Source organism: Bos grunniens, chromosome 16 (genome assembly GCF_055505025.1).
Source record: "Bos grunniens cultivar Pamir isolate PY7600 chromosome 16, Bosgru_T2T1.0, whole genome shotgun sequence".
NCBI lineage: Eukaryota > Metazoa > Chordata > Mammalia > Artiodactyla > Bovidae > Bos > Bos grunniens.
Genome location: NC_141180.1, coordinates 17,004,378 through 17,022,366, shown reverse-complemented (window position 1 = coordinate 17,022,366; position 17,989 = coordinate 17,004,378).

Here is a 17,989-nt window from a genome sequence, read left to right as displayed (position 1 = left end):
GCAATTTAATTTTTCTCTCTTAAAACACCAAATTTCCCCTCTTCCTTAACTCTTTTTGTTAACTTTGTAAACAAATATTCTGAATGTTGGGAGGATACAGGAACATTCTCTAATAAGCATGTATCTCCTCAATTTGGCCAGAAGAGGGCACTAAAGAGCTTCTGCGCGGTTTAATCCCAAAGGGCTGGGTGGAGCCTGAAGCATTCCTTTAGCCCCGCCGGCTCCAGCCCTGACTCAGTAGGAGGCTACACACCAGTTTGCTAAAGGACAAGCTCAGACACATTTCTTTAAAGTCTAACATTTCTTTCGCCTCAAATGTGATGTCTGTTAAATCTTCAAACTTTGGCAATGAGTGCTTACTCCCTGATAACTTGTTTTGTGTTCTGCTGTTGCTTTAGCTCTTTTTGAGGTAAATACAGGATTTTAATTTCGTTTTACATAAACCACCAAAAGGAAGAGAAGCACCAGACATGTTTCAGGGCACACGCATTCCACTAAAGAGAGGAAGTGCGGGCTATGGACAAAGCACACCCCGAAGCCGCTGACTCCAGCTCCTCTGGTGAAGAGCTAGTGGCCCAAACGTGCCTTGACACCCATCAGAAGCCTTACACTTCAATCTTGACAATAAAGGACACTAAGAAAGACAATAGCTAATTAGCCTACGTTTTGAAGAGTGCACAGATCTCTAATAGTAGAGCAAATATATTTAAAATGGATAGTGACCAACGTAAGAAAGGCACCCTTAACTACTGTGGATGAAAGTAGAAATTGTTAAAGACTTTTAGGAAGGCAATTTGGCAAAACTTTTCAAAATCTTAAATGTGCTTAACTTTAACCCAGTAATTCCATCTTTAGAAATCAATTCCCTTGTGAAGGTGCACAAAGATGTTATACATAATGATTATAATGATTATGTGCCATAGCAAGTGCTAAAGCTGAAACTCCAGTACTTTGGCCACCTCATGCGAAGAGTTGACTCATTGGAAAAGACTCTGATGCTGGGAGGGATTGGGGGCAGGAGGAGAAAGGGACAACAGAGGATGAGATGGCTGGATGGCATCACTGACTCGACAGACGTGAGTCTGAGTGAACTCTGGGAGTTGGTGATGGACAGGGAGGCCTGGCGTGCTGCGATTCATGGGGTCGCAAAGAGTCGGACATGACTGAGCGACTGATCTGATCTGATCTGATGTGCCATATATGGGAGAAGGCAATGGCACCCCACTCCAGTACTCTTACCTGGAAAATCCCATGAATGGAGGAGCCTGGTAGGCTGCAGTCCATGGGGTCACTAAGAGTCAAACACGACTGAGCGACTTCACTTTCACTTTCCACTTTCATTCGTTGGAGAAGGAAATGGCAACCCACTCCAGTGTTCTTGCCTGGAGAATCCCAGGGACGGGGGAGGCTGGTGGGCTGCTGTCTATAGGGTCGCACAGAGTGGGACAAGACTGACGAGACTTAGCAGTAGCATGTGCCATATATAATTGAAGAACTCTATTTATGCTGATTGGTTTATTTCTAAAATCCATATTCTCCACTTTACTGTTGAGGAAACTGAGGCACAGAAAGGTTAAGTAACCGCTATGAAGTGAAGAAGCCAGGATTCAAATGCACACAGTCTTAAGTCCAAAGTTCATGCTCTTAATTGCTACAGCCTGCAGTACGTTATTTACTATTGCAGTGTTTATAATAGCATAAAACTGGAAACAACCTACATCTGTTGCTGGTGGTGTAAATAACCGATGGTAACACCCAATTTACCAAAATAAAGCCAATTTGAATATGCTGACTCAGAAAGGGCCCCAAAAATATATTGTAGAGAAATGGGAAAAAAGGATAAGAAGCAGTTCTCAGAATAATACAGATAATATCCCATTTATGGGTTTTTAAATTGCAAATTTATATTTGGACATATATAAAAACATTAGTAAAGGGATGGAAGGACCTAAAGACATCAAACTATACTCGCTGTCACCTTTGGGGAGGAGAATGGTACTGGGGATGGGAGCGGTTGTAAAATGGAAACTTTATCTTCTACCCCATATAATTCTGTATTACTTAAATGTTTTAAAAAAATATATGTATGTACTACAGTAACACCCTTTCAAAGAGAGAAAATGGTATAGAGTAAAAATAGAAATGAATGTTAGCAAGCAGTCCAATCAACCCCTTCACATCACAAATGAGGAAACTGAGGTATTAGGAAGTTAAAATGGAGTGTGTATTGTTGTACGTATGATAGCTGAACTAAGCTAGAGCCTGCCAGCCTGACTCCTGCCCCAGGCTTCTTTGTGTTATACTGTTTTGTCTTTCCCTGGTGAAACAGCTGGAAATGAGTCATGCACCATCTTAATGTGATTTCACAGTTACACTTTATCTCAGAGATTCATAATTATGTGGGCTTTAGAAAGTTTTGGAAGGATATATAATGTCAGTTATTCAATCAACTAATATTTATTAAATCAGATAATTAGACATTAATAATTAGGTGCTAACTGCTGTGTGCCAGGTACTGTGCTATATATAACAGTAGCCCAAATAAACACAGCTGTTGCCCTGAAGGATGTTGAGTGTTTATCACATTGTTGCTGTTTACTTGGGGAGTCCTGTCTGACTCTTCTGCGACTCCATGAACTGTAGCCCTCAGGCTCCTCTGTCCATGGGATTTCCCAGGCAAGAATGCTGGAGTGGGCTGCCATTTCCTTCTCCAGGGGATCTTCCTGACCCAGGGATGGAACCCACACCTCCTGCCTAGCAGGCAGATTCTTTACCGCTGAGCCACCAGGGAAGCCTGTTTACCACATTACCATATATGAAACAAACAAACAAACAAACAAAACCCTTGAAGCTGTATATGCAGAAGAAAATCCACAAACATGTTAAGAGCATTATCTTAGGGATTTGGGGGTGGGTGGATTATGTGGTTCTTTACATAGTTCCATGTTTTCTTTTTCTTTAAAGTTTTCAATTTGCATGTATTTCTGTCATAATAAAAATATATTTTAAAGAATCAAATAGTAGCTCTTTGTCTAAGTTTTGAAGAGTATTGAATCATATGAAAAGAGAAGAAGGCCTTTGTACTAGAGGAAATAAAATGTTTCCTAGGGGGACAAAAAGGCTTGGGCTAGCTCTTCTACTCCTGACTTTAAACTGTCTATGGAATTCCCAGAGTAAAGGCTTCCCAGAGGGCATAGAATGGAGGTGGGAGACATCTTTTGTCACATTATTAAGGAACATCAAGCATAAACTTCAAAGGAAAGGGCACGGGGAGCCAGTTCAGTTAGGCCTCAGGCTCTGGCAAAAGACTGCTCAGCTCAGCCCCTCTCAAGCTAGGCCATTTTGAGAAGCGTCATTGGCCTTTCTGAACTTGGGTTTCTCCATCTGTAAATGGGAACAAGTATAGAAATGGTATCACTGGGGGACTTCCCTGGTGGTATAATGGCTAAGCCTCTGAGCTCCCAACCCCAGGGCCCTGGGTTTGATCCCTGGTCAGGGAACTAGATTCCACCTGACACAGCTGAGAGTTCGCACGCCCATGCAACTAAAAAAAGATCTCCCATGCCACAAGCTGGTACAGCCAAATGAATAAAAATCAATATTAGGAAAAGAAATCACCTCCTTGGGTATTTATAAGAATTACATGAGATGATGTTTGTAAGAAGCTCAAAGCCATGGCTGACACACAGTTGTGCTTAGTGGATGTTACTTGCTGCCGAGTTCAGCAGCAGGATCTTATTCTCACTTCCCTGACCACCCCCCTGACTCCCACCCCCCGCAACACATAGTCCACACACACATACAGACCCTCACACTAAAACACACAGACTGCAGCACAGAAAAAATGTCATCAGTGCAGTTTTAGACTGTCATACACATTAACTCCTATACCTAACTGTCAGACTAGAAATAGAATCACGCTGAATGTCAAAATACAATAAAAGAGAATGATACATTAGGAAAAAACTTCACATTACTGTTTAGGCTTCCTCTGTGTTCATAGAAAACGTGATAATATTTTACAATATTCATTGCTTCATTTTCCAAATCCCTTAAAAATAACGAGTAATGAAAAGACTCTGAAGAAAACCGGCCATATGGTAAGGCAAGAAGGCTTAATCCTGACTGCTGGGACTCCCAGATGAGCAAAGGCGTGGGTGCTCCCCTGACACGTGACCAGCAGAACTGTTCAACTTGAAGAGACCCCGTGCCCTTGGACAATGAGGACGTCCACAGCCCCTCTGGTGACTTAACCCTTATTCATCATCCAGCACCAGACGTTGGTGCTCCAGCACTTTGATGCTTTGAAGAACCATTTGTCAAATACACCAATGCTATTTGTGTAATTATACAGCCTCTGTATAATTTTGAAGGAAAGTAAAGCTATTCAGTAAGCCTCCAGGGAAATCATAAGATTTTCAACGTGTAGCCCTACTACTGAGATCTCTCTTACAACCACAAAGGGATCCAGTCTGAATACAGAGCCAGTACCAATAAAAGCAGAAAGAAAGAAAACCAGAGCCCTGAATCAACCATGCTTGAAATTTGTAACTGCCTCTGGTCTCTTCAATTATATGAGCCAATAAATTCTCATGCTTTTAAAAAAAAATTACCAATAATGGATAAACAGTGGTAAAACAGGTAAAACAAGTGAGTTTCCTATTCTGGTTTTGAGTCATAGAACCAGATTTTTTTTCTCCCAGTTTTACTGAACTGTAATTGACATACGACACTGTAAGTTTAAAGGTGTACAGCATAATGATTTGACTTACATATATCATGAAATGACTATCATCACAGTAAGTTTAGTGAACATCTATCATTTCATGTAGATACAGAACAAGAAACAGTTTTTGTTTTATTTTTCTGTAATGAGAATTCTTGCAGTTTACTCTTAACAACTTTCGTATATAACATACAGCAGTGTTATCTTATTTATCTTACAACTGGAAGTTTGTACCTTTTACCTTCATCCTCCCCTTCCCCGTGCTTCTGGTAACCACAAGTCTGATCTCTTTTCCTATGCTTGTTTGTTTGTTTTGAAGTATAATTGATCTACAACACTATGTTAATCCTTATAACACAACATAATGATCTGATATTTCTGTCCACTTCAAAATGATCACCATGATAAGTCTAGCTATGATCCGTCAGCATACAAAGATATTGCATAGGTCCTGGCTACATTCTCCACACTGTACATTTCATACTCATGACTCACTTACTTTGCAACTAGAAGTTTGTGCCTCTTAATTTCTCTCACCCATTTCTTTCCTCTCTCCACCTTCCTTCTCTGTAGCAACTGCTTGTTTTCTGTGTGTTCTCTGAATCTGTACCTCTGTTTCTACTTGTTATGTTTGTTCATTGGTTTTATGTTTTAGATTCCACATACAAGTGAAATCATATGGTATTTGTCTTTCTCTGTCTGACTTATTTCACTCAGCATAATGTCTTCCAAGTCCATTCACATAGCTGCAAATGAAAAATTTCTTTCCTTTTCATGGCTGAGTAATATTCCTATGCGTATTGTTCCTATACAATATTCATATGAAGACCCAGCACAGCCAAAAATAAATAAATAAATTTAATTAAATAAAAAAATATACACTTTAGTGTGACCAAGTCCATGCTCCATAAATTCGGCTCTATGACAGATGTACATGTGTACATATATACATGTGTGTTTGTATACACACATGTATTTATTGATTAATTAATAATTATTTTCGGCTGTGCTGGGTCTTCATAGCTGCAGGTAGGCTTCCTCTAGTTGTGGCGAGCGGGGGCTACTGTTCCTTGTGGCGTGTGGGATCCTCACTATGTGGCTTCTCTTGTTGTGAAGGATGGGCTCTAGGGGGACTGGGCTTCAGTGGTTGTGGCACATGGGCTTGGTTGCCCTGCAGTGTGTGGGATCCTCTTGGACCCAGGATCGAACTGGTGTCCCCTGCATTGCAGAGCGGACTCTTAACCACCACCAGATCACCAGGGAAGCCCCCAAACTCTTAACAGTAGTATATTTGCCCCCTAACACTAGGAATTACAAATCCTACGTCCTTTGGAATACTTTTCAATTTGGATTCATCTCATATGTATTAAAAGTCTAAGCCATAAGCATGTTTTACTGAGGGACATTTTCTAAGTCAACTTGCTAGTTGCAGGTTTGGAAGGCTCACCAAGTGGAACAACTGCTGCTGGGTGAGAGGTACCAGAGCACTGGGTGGCCTGGGACTCCAGGCATATGTGGGCTGACGGAGCGACTTAGAGTCCAAGGGAAGTCCGTGAAGAAGCACTGTCCCAGAGAGTCATCTAGCCGTCTTTCTTCTGCATTTGTCGCTGGAGGAAATATACCAAACACTAAGGCAAGGGGGAACGCGGTACGTTTTAGATAAGGAATGCTTGACCTAAGCCAGGATTTCTCCATTTCCTTCTCTTTGCCCCCAGAGAGAGTAAGAGGGAAAAAATGTGTGAGTGTAGAGGTGAGTGGAAGTGTGGTCACGTCTTTGCCTTATAAATGCTGAAAATGTGAATCATTGAATATCTTGTGCTGGCTTCTGCCTGTTCAGATAACAAAAACCATCTTCAGGCAGCCCAGGGAAGAATACAGTAGTGGGGATCTGGAAAACTGAGCAAGCCCAGTTCAAAGCATTTCCAGTTTGACTTATAACTGTAATTCATTTTATCTTGTAGCCTTGAAAAGTTAATATCTTTCAAAGAACTTAGAGTGAGAGGGTAATTAATGGAGGAGAGAAAAGAATGGAATGATCTGGGGTAGAATGACTTGGCATGGGCTGGAGCCCCACCTCACCCCATCATACAAAACAACTGAAGATTCCATTCCATTCATAATCCAGTGCATATTCCCAGCCTGAAATTAAAACACATTTGCTCCTTGGCAGGAAAGCTATGACAAATTTAGACACTGTATTAAAAAGCAAAAACATCACTTTGCTCACAAAGGCCCATACAGTCAAAGCTATGGTTTTTCTATTAGTCATGTATGGATGTGAGAGTTGGATCATGAGGAAGACTGAGCACCAACGAACTGATGCTTTTGAACTGTGTTGCTGGAGAAGACTCTTGAGAGTCCCTTGACTGCAAGGATATCAAACCAGTCAATCCTAAAGGAGATCAACCCTGAATATTCATTGGAAGGACTGATGCTGAAGCTGAAGCTCTAGTACTCTGATGTGAGGAGATGACTCATTGGAAAAGGCCCTGATGCTGGGAAAGATTGAAGGCAGGAGGAGAAGGGGGTGGCAGAGTATGAGATGATTAGATAGCATCACAGACTCAATGGACATGAATCTGAGCAAACTCTAGGAGATAGTGAAGGACAGAGAAGTCTGGCATGTTGCAGTCCATGGGGTCACAAAGAGTCAGACACAACTTGAACAGAAAGTATTCTTGCCTGGACAGGAGAGTATCCTGCCTGGACAGAGTTCCATGGACATGAGAGCCTGGTGGGGTCAGACACGACTGAGAACAGACACAGCATCCTCTTTTGCAGCCCTATCAGTCTGTGGGTTACATACCATAACATTCATGTGCTTTAAGCCAATATCTTTTAAAAACTTCTTTTAATAAACTGCTTAAATATCCGAAGTCAGTTTCTGTTTCTGTTATTTGTAACTAAAAACTGATTGAGCTTTTTACAATCATGAAATGATTAGAGCATTTTCTTTGGGATATTTTATTGCCATTTTTATTATCGTAATTAAGTCATGCATGAGTCTGTCTTACATTGTTGTTCAATTGCATTTCTTTGACACACTTTGTAACACCCATGATATATTTAAAAAATAAGGAATATCATAAAGATGGCATAAGTCAACATTAAAGTAGACTCTCTTTTAAGGACCTCCACCTAACTGACCTACCTGATGACCACAGCAGTAAGTCTTAGGGTGAGGTGGCGGCTCTATTATGTTTGAGGTGTTTGTTTTTCAGATTTAAAAACATTTTTCCTGGCCACACTGCCCAGCTTGTGGGATCTTAGTTCCCTGACTCAGGCCCTCGGCAGAGTAAGCACAGAACCCTAACCACTGGACCACCACGGAATCTATACTGTTCTCAGACCTTTTAATGTCAGTTAAACTTTTTATTGTTTAACCTATATCTAATTTGACAACTTAGGCTTCCCAGGTGGCTCAGTGATAAAGAACCTGCCTGCCAATGCAGGAGACAAGGGTTCGATCCCTGGGTTGGGAAGATCCCCTGGAGAAGGAAATGGCAACCCACCCCAGTATTTTTCCCTAGGAAATCCCATGGACAGAGGAGCCTGGTTGGCTATAGTCCACGGGGTCACAAAAGAGTCAGACATGACTCAGCGACTAAGCAACAACAAAATTTGACAAGTTGAAGTGATTCGATCTTATTGCAAGTTTCCAGTGCATTCAACTTACTTTTCACAGAAGCAATTTTCTTTCTTTTCGTTCTTGTATTTTTTGATTTGGGTAACTTAAAAATTAAATTATGTACTTAAACACAGATGGAAATGTCAGAGTGAAATGTTACCAATCAGAAAACCCATTTTTGGAGGCTGCTCCTATCTAATATCTTTGTGATATCACGTTAGGTATATCTGACACTATGTCAGTGTCAGAAACTGGATTGCTCCACGGACATATCTTGCTTATTAACAGAAGGGAAACTGAAGGCCAACTTAGGAGCCTAAAGCCATTTGAGACTTCAATTGAAAATTGACAGGTGAAACAGAGGAACAAACAGTCTCACCCAATTGAAGAATCTGGTATAATATCTAAATGATAACAAAATTAAATCAGAAATGACAAGCTCCTGGGTTTTTCTGTTGTCTTTTCTTTTCTTGTTTTTGAATCTGAGGTCTCAGGTCTTAAACATTAAATCAATTTATCTAGAAATCTTGTGTAAAAATGGACTGGGATTTTACAGTAAAACAGTAAGATATGGACAGTATTTTCAAAAGGTATTTTAAAGATAAATCTAATCATGCCTTTTCGGCATTCAAAACTCAACCTAAATCCCACCACGCAAAGCTATACTGCAAGAAACAAAGGTCCAGAGCCTAAGAGAGATAGAGGAAATGAATACTCTCTGGAAGTTCTTCTAGCCAGAAATAAACGTGGCCAAACAATGGAGCATGGTTGTGGTATTTTTCAGATATGAGCTAAATTCAGTGTGGTGTGTTACCACACACAATTCGCTCCGCATGAAATGTCCCAGCTCACAAGGAGGTGTGGGGAGGATCCCCGGTTTACTTTACCTGCCACCGTAAAGTTTAGAGGAAGATCCAGTTTGGAAGTTATTTTTCCCATTCTAGGGTTTACTTTTGGTTTCTAAGGACTCCATGCTTCTCAGGGCATCGAGGCCATGAACAGTTTGGTTTTCACTGTAAAGTTACAATAAATAATGTTGGTGGTTTTTAGAATGACATAGAATAAAGTTGCCTTTGTCAGCAAGCTATTAGAAATAGACTGTTGATTAACCCCTGCAGAAGCTCTGCTGTTTAAACTTCTTGAAGTAAACATTTGCAGGTCACAGCGGCATCTCAGTAGGTTTGACATATCACTTCAGGTGGAGAGGTGTTAAAAGTGTTCATGGTAAACTACACATTTGATCGATGTATCTGTTCCACATGTTTGATCTGAAAGTGAATTAAACTTATCAATGAAACCCTTCTCTCAGATTCTAAACTATAAATTCAAAACAATTTCAAGAAAAATATTTACTACTTTACAATTTTAATATGAAACCATGATTTCTGAAATTGTGTGCAGGTGAAAACTAAGAAATCTAACAAGTTTTAAAAACATTTTAAGTATGTTGGCTAAATTTCTAGAACCATGGTAGCAGTTGAAACATTCTAGTAGTTGTTAGATTTCTGGAAATAATTACCTGCAAGGAGATTAACACCTCTCAACTCGTTAGTGACCTAGGTCTTCTACCCTATTGTTCTTTGATAAAGGGGCTATTCATTCATCAAGCTGGACCCACCCAACCAAACAAAGAGACTCTAGGTGGCTGTTCAGGTGGACTCCAGGTCAAGAAAAAGGATTGCTCATTTCCTCAAGACAGAACTTTTGATCAGTGCTGTGTGGCTAAGCTAAAAAGTTTGATGGGATTTTAAACAAGGTTTTAATGGCATTTGGGAAGCCACCACCAAATACCCTCCGCTAAGGAAGCCAAGTATTGACATAGATGGAGTCAGACAGGAATTTATTCAGGAAATTACTACAATATGCATAGAATTCTTTTGGCATCTATTGTCAAGGTTGATGAATATTTTACAAATAAATTATTCACTTTGGCAAACCTGAGGATGTGATATGGGTCTTATTCACAACTGTCAAGCTTTAGTAACTTGACATGACAAAACTTGACAACTTTTGTCAACTTGACAACTTGACAAAATGGGGTTGAGCTTGCAAGATGCTGGGGTACAACAGACAAAAAAGACTAACAAAGCTCTTATTCCCCTGGACCTCATAGTCTTGTGGTGGAGACAGACTGTAAACATCTATTTACAAACTGTGATTCATGTTTTAAAGGAACCAGGGCACTGAGAAGAAGATAGCGGAGTGGAACTAATTAAACAGAGAAGTCAGAGAAGTCTTCTCTAACTTGGGACTTTTTTTTTCTTCTGTTTTTTAAATTAAAGTATAACTAAGGTACAACACCTGTAACTTACAGGTGTACAATATAGATTCACAAGTTTTAAAGGTTATACTCCATTTATTCCCTGGAGAAGGAAATGCAACCTACTCAAGTATTCTTGCCTGGGAATCCCATGGACAGAGGAGCCTCGTGGGCTACAGTCGCAAAAGAGTTGGATACGAAGGAGCGACTAACTGACATCAACAACAACATATTCCGTTTATAGTTATAAAATATTGACTATATTCCCTGTATTGTACAATATATCCTTGTAACTTGTTTTATACATAATTGTGTCTCTTAGTCCCCTACCCCTAAATTGCCCCCCTCCGCATTGTTAACCACTAGTTTGTTCTCCATATCTGTGAGTCTGCTTATTTTTTTTGTTGTTATATTCATTACTTTGTTGTGTTTTATAGATTCCACATATAACTGAGATCATACAGTATTTGTCTTTCTCTGTCTGATTTATATCACCTAGAATAATGCCTTCCAAGTCTATCCATGTATCTGCAAATGGTACCTTTTCATTCTTTTTTTATGAATGAGTAGTATTCCACTAGAGATACACCACATCTGCTTTATCTGCTGATGGACACCTGGGCTGTTTCCATGTGTTGGCAATTGTAAATAACGCTGCTATGAACATTGCAGGTATATGTATCTTTTCAAGTTAGTGTTTTTGTTTTTCCTGGATGTATACCCAGGAGTGCGTTTGCTGGGTCATATGGTAGTTCTGTTTTTAGTTTTTTGAGAAACCTCCATACCGTTTCCACAGTGGCTGTGCCGATTTATATTCCCATCAACAGCGTATGAGGGTTCCCTTCTCTCCACATCCTCACCAACACTTGTTATTTGTGTTCTTTTCGAAGCCATTCTGAGTTGGGGACTTTTAAACTGAGACCCCAATGATCAAAAGAAGTCCTTCACGGGAAATCCAAGAGGCACAAGGCTTGTAGAGGCAATGTAAGTGCAAAGACCCTACAAGGCAAGTCTTAGCATGTTGTAAAAAAAACTGACAGAGGCCTGTGTGACTGAAGCATCTGGACCAGCTGCGGTAGGAAGAATAAACTGAAGGATTATAAGAACAGCAGTGTTTATGATCAGTTATGGTATTGCAGAAGCACAGCTGAAGATGAAAGTGGTTCAGGTAGGGCAGTGGCAATAAAGGTAGAGAAGCAGGTTCAGATTCAGGATATATTTAGAGGTAGAGTCCACAGTTCATAGTGATGGATTAGATGGGTGGGGATGAAGGACAGGGAAGCATCAGGAGTCAGACCCAGGTTTCTGGCTGTAGCAACTGAAAGACTAGTATCCTGTTTACTAGGATGAGGGAGTCTGCGTAGACTAGGATATATGGAGAAAAATTTATACGTTCACTTCAAACATGCTAAATTTGAGAAGACTCTGAGTCATCTGAACAGTTAATCATACAACTAGAGTTCAGAGAGGAAAGCTGAGGACCAAAAAAATCAGTGTCTAAAACAAATAACTGGCATTTAAAGTCATAGAAATGGATGCGTTCACCTAGAGAAATATGGGTAGAGAGTGAAAAAAGAAAGGGCTCAGGAAGGATTCCAAGGAACTCTGTGTTGAGAGGCAGGGGTAGAGTGGATTAAGAGGAGCTGGAAATATAGACCAGGAAGGCGCTACCGTTGGAATATGAGAAATGTCAGCCGACTGTGCTATGCTGACCCGGGCAGAGCATCCAGGGAAGGAAAAGCTGAGTTGGAAACCGCTGAGGGCCCAAGCACAATGAGAACGGAAAATTACCCATCCGCCACTGTGGCGGCTTTGGTAACCTGGACGAAGGCCGTTCAGGTTAGCTGAAGGACCAGAAGTGGGATTAGATCCTAGAACTCAGAAATTTCACTTCTCAGTTATTGGAAACAAGAAACTCTTGCATGAATGCACCAAGAGACTATACACACCAGATGGTCATAATTACTTTGTTCCCTGGAGTAAACTACTTGAAATGACCCAAACTTGCATCTTTGGGAGAATAGATGAATAAATGGTGTCTATTCAGAGAATGAAATAGTATAGAGTAATGAAAGTGAATGTTTTAACATGGGTAAATCTCATAAACTTAATGCTGACCAAAAGAAAAAAAAAAACCCAAACCTTCCAAAGGTCACAAAATAACTGCAATATGATTCCATTTATATAACGTTTCAAAACTGAAGAACTAAACAATACATTATTTAAAGATACATATTAATAAAAAGAAAATGATAACACAAAATTTAGAAAGCCTGTTACATAGGCCATATAGGGATGCTCAAAGTTTATATATGTTATATATATGTATCTTTGGTGGCCTAAAAATAGCCACCTAGCTTCAAGCCAGCAGCAATGAGCACTGTTAGCACCAAGATCATGATCTCCAAATATTTTGTACTAAAAGTAACAAGGACACTTTGGGAAAAGAAGGAATTTCAGGTATAGGACAGGGAATGTACAGGACAGGCTTGAAAATCTTGTCTTAGACTGCAAGGAATGCTTTGAGATTGCTAAGAATGTGTCAAAAGAACTCAGAGGCCTAACTGAAAGGGCTCCCAGTGACAAAGATGGAAAAGTTTAGGCAGCCATAGGGATAAATACTGCAATAGATTAGAAAACATATCACATAAACACCCAGACTATTATGTTTGTTTCATCCATGTTGTTGTATGTAGAAATGATTGGTTCTTTATAACTGTTATATTCTATTGTATGGATGAATATAATTTATTATGTTAACTATATTTAATATATATGTTATAGTGTATAATAATATTATTATATATTAGTTTAATAATAACAAAGGGACATCACGTTGCTGACAAAGGTCCATACAGTCAAAGCTAAGGCTTTTCCTGTAGTCGGGTACAGGTGTGAGAGTTGGACCATAAAGAAGACTGAGCACTGCAGAACTGATGCTTTCAAATTGTGGTGTTGGAGAAGACTCTTGAGAGTCCCTTGGACTGCAAGGAGATCAAACCAGTCAATTCTAAAGGAAATCAACCCCGAATATTCATTGGAAGGACTGATGATGAAGCTGAAGCTTCAATACTTTGGCCACCTGATGTGAAGAGCTGACTCATTAGAAAAGATCCTATTTGGAAACATTGAGGGCAGGAAGAGAAGGGGACGACAGAGGATGAGATAGTTAGATAGCATCACAAACTCAGTGGGCATGAATTTGGGCAAACTCCAGGAGATAGTGCAGGACATGGAAGCCTGGCGTACTGCAGTCCATGGGGCTGAAGAGTCAGACACAACTTAGCGACTGAAAAACAAAGCAATAATAATTATTTATCATAATTTTTGTGGCTGTTTATTATTTATCATAATTTTTCTGGTTGTTTATAGGTTGGGGCTAATAAGAATAATGGTGCTACAAATTTTCTTATAGTTGTCTTTTTACCATACATTGTACATTTGAATATCTTCATTTTGGAATCTTAAATCTTTTTCCAATTTTTCTGTTAGCTTCTTTCTCTGTCTTATTGATGTGTAGTTCTTTATAGATTCTGGATACAAGTTGGTTTATCAGTTGCAAGGATCTCCTCCCAGTTTGCGGCTTGCTTTTGCCTCCTGCCTTAATGCTGTCTTTGGTGATGAAGACAGGTCCCTAATGTATTCCAGTTTATAAATGCTTTCCTTTATGGCTAGGGCACTTTGTGTCTCACTTATGACCCCAAGATTTTGAAAATATTCTTCTAAATTACTTTCTTGAAACTATTGTTTCATCTTTCATAGTTAGACTTTTAATTCACCTAGAATTAATTTTGTAGATAGTGTGAGATAGAAGTCAATATTTACTTTTTCCTAAGTGATACCATTGTAGGATCATTTTTCGAAAATATTATTCTTTCTCCATTACTTTGTGATGCTGCTTTGGCATAAATCAAGAATCTATAAATGTTTGATTCTGTTTTTTAATTCTCTGTTATGTTCAGTCTATTTGTCTATTCTGTGTCAATGCTACGTCATTTTATTATTGTAGCTTTATTTTGATATCCAAGGGTATATATCTTCCAACTTTGTCTTTAAGATTTTTTGGTTATTATAGAATTGCCCTTTGCATTTCTTCATACATTTTAGAATAGGCTCATCAATTTCCACGAAATAAAAAGCCATTGGGATTTCTGATAAGGGATTACACTGAATCTTTGGGTTAGTTGGGTGAAAAATAACTTTCCAATGTTGATTCTTTTAACCTGTGAACATGGCATATCTCTCCATTTACGTAGGGCTTCTTTAATTTCTCTTAAGAATATTTTAAAGTTTTCTATGTAAACATCTTTCTTCATAAGATTTATTCCTGTATAATTGGATGATTTTCTTGATATTGTGTCATTTTTAGTATTTATTTTCTAATTGTTCTCATATGGAAATATAATTGATTTATGCATATTGACCTTGTAATCAGAAACCTTGTAAAATTCTTTTATTAATTGTAATAGTTTATCAGCATTTCTTTTGGATATTTTTAGATACAAAATCATGGCATATCCGAATAAGGTGTGTTTTATTTATTTATTTCCAACCCGTTTGGTTCTTATTTCTTTTTACTATCTTCCTGCAGTGGTTATGGATTCAGAGATATGCTGAATAGAAGTCGTAAGAATGGTTTCCTTATTTGTTACAGATCTCAGGGGAAAAGCTCTGAACATTTCACCATTAAGTTAGATGTTTGCTATATGCTCTTGTTCAGCTCAGTTCAGTTCAGTCGCTCAGTTGTGTCCGACTCTTTGCAACCCCATGAATTGCAGCACGCCAGGCCTCCCTGTCCATCACCAACTCCCGGAGTTCACTCAGACTCATGTCCATTGAGTCAGTGATGCCATCCAGCCATCTCATCCTCTGTCGTCCCCTTCTCCTCCTGCCCCCAGTCCCTCCCATCATCAGAGTCTTTTCCAATGAGTCAACTCTTCTCATGAGGTGGCCAAAGTACTGGAGTTTCAGCTTTCGCATCATTCCTTCCAAAGAATACCCAGGACTTCTGGTTTCCTCAGTGTGTATGCCCAGCAGTGGGATTGCTGAATCATAAGGCAGTTCTATTTCCAGTTTTTTAAGGAATCTCCACACTGTTCTCCATAGTGGCTGTACTAGTTTGCATTCCCACCAACAGTGTAAGAGAGTTCCCTTTTCTCCACACCCTCTCCAGCATTTATTGCTTGTAGACTTATGGATTGCAGCCATTCTGACTGGCGTGAAATGGTACCTCATAGTGGTTTTGATTTGCATTTCTCTGATAATGAGTGATGTTGAGCATCTTTTCATGTGTTTGTTAGCCATCTGTATGTCTTCTTTGGAGAAATGTCTATTTAGTTCTTTGGCCCACTTTTTGATTGGGTCGTTTATTTTTCTGGAATTGAGGTTCAGGAGTTGCTTGTTATTTTTGAGATTAGTTGTTTGTACGTTGCTTCATTTGCTATTATTTTCTCCCATTCTGAAGGCTGCCTTTTCACCTTGCTAACAGTTTCCTTTGTTGTGCAGAAGCTTTTAAGTTTAATTAGGTCCCGTTTGTTTATTTTTGCTTTTATTTCCAATATTCTGGGAGGTGGGTCATAGAGGATCCTGCTGTGATGTATGTTGGAGAGTGTTTTGCCTATGTCCTCCTCTAGGAGTTTTATAGTTTCTGGTCTTACGTTGAGATCTTTAATCCATTTTGAGTTTATTTTTGTGTATGGTGTTAGAAAGTGTTAGAAACCAGAAGGGAAAGAGACACGTGTACCCCAATGTTCATCGCAGCACTGTTTATAATAGCCAGGACATGGAAGCAACCTAGATGCCCATCAGCAGATGAATGGATAAGAAAGCTGTGGTACATATACACAATGGAGTATTACTCAGCCATTAAAAAAAATACATTTGAATCAGTTCTAATGAGATGGATGAAACTGGAACCTATTATACAGAGTGAAGTAAGCCAGAAAGAAAAACACCAATACAGTATACTAACGCATATATATGGAATTTAGAAAGATGGTAACAATAACCCTGTGTACGAGAAAGCAAAAGAGACACTGATGTATAGATCAGTCTTATGGACTCTGTGGGAGAGGGAGAGGGTGGGGAGATTTGGGAGAATAGCATTGAAACATGTATAATATCATGTATGAAACAAGTCACCAGTCCAGGTTCGATGCACGATACTGGATGCTTGGGGCTGGTGCACTGGGACGACCCAGAGAGAGGGTATGGGGAGGGAGGAGGGAGGAGGGTTCAGGATGGGGAACACAGGTATACCTGTGGTGGATTCATTTTGATATTTGGCAAAACTAATACAATATTGTAAAGTTTAAAAAAAAAAAAAAGAATACCCAGGACTGATCTCCTTCAGAATGGACTGGTTGGATCTCCTTGCAGTCCAACGGACTCTCTAGAGTCTTCTCCAATACCACGAGATATCTTTCATTATATTAAGAAAATTCTAAGTGGACTTCTCTGTGCTTAGTCCAGTGGTTAAGATTCTGTGCTACCACTACAGGGGACATGGGTTCAATCCCTGGTCAGAGAGCTAAGACCTACATACATTGCAGTGTGCCAAAAAAGAAAGAAAGGGAAAAAGAAAGAAAAAAAATTCTCTTCTAGTCTAGTTTGTAGGAGTTTCTCTTTTTTTAAATTGTGAATGGGTACTGAATTTTACCAGATGTTTTTCTTTTACATCTGTTGTCACAAACATCTGCTTTTCTCCTATGTGCTGTTAATATGGTAGAGTAATTTGTTGAATTTAAAATTTTTGTGTGCATGATGTTTACTCCAATAATTAACTCAGTTTTTCTTCATTTCCAGTATATGCTTTGAGGAAGCTATACTGTTTCCATAGCAGCTGTGCCGTTTTACATTCCTACCAACAATGTTCAGGTTTCCAATTTCTCTATATCCTTACCAAATCTTGTTATTTTCTGTTTTTTTTTTTTTTTTTGGTTAATAGCCATCCTAATAGATGTGATGGCTGTTAACCAAAAAAAAAAAAAAGGAAAAAAACCCCAGAAAATAACAAGATTTGGTAAGTATATAGAGAAATTGGTTAATAGCCATCCTAATGTATGTGACGGAGAAGGCAATGGCACCCCACTCCAGTACTCTTGCCTGGAAAATCGCGTGGACGGAGGAGCCTGGTAGGCTGCAGTCCATGGGGTCGCTAAGAGTCGGACATGACTGAGCGACTTCCCTTTCACTTTTCACTTTCTTGCACTGGAGAAGGAAATGGCAACCCACTCCAGTGTTCTTGCCTGGAGAATCCCAGGGATGGGGGAGCCTGGTGGGCTTCTGTCTATTGGGTCGCACAGAGTTGGACACGACTGAAGTGACTTAGCAGCAGCAGCAATGTATGTGAAGTGATATCTTATTGTGATTTTGG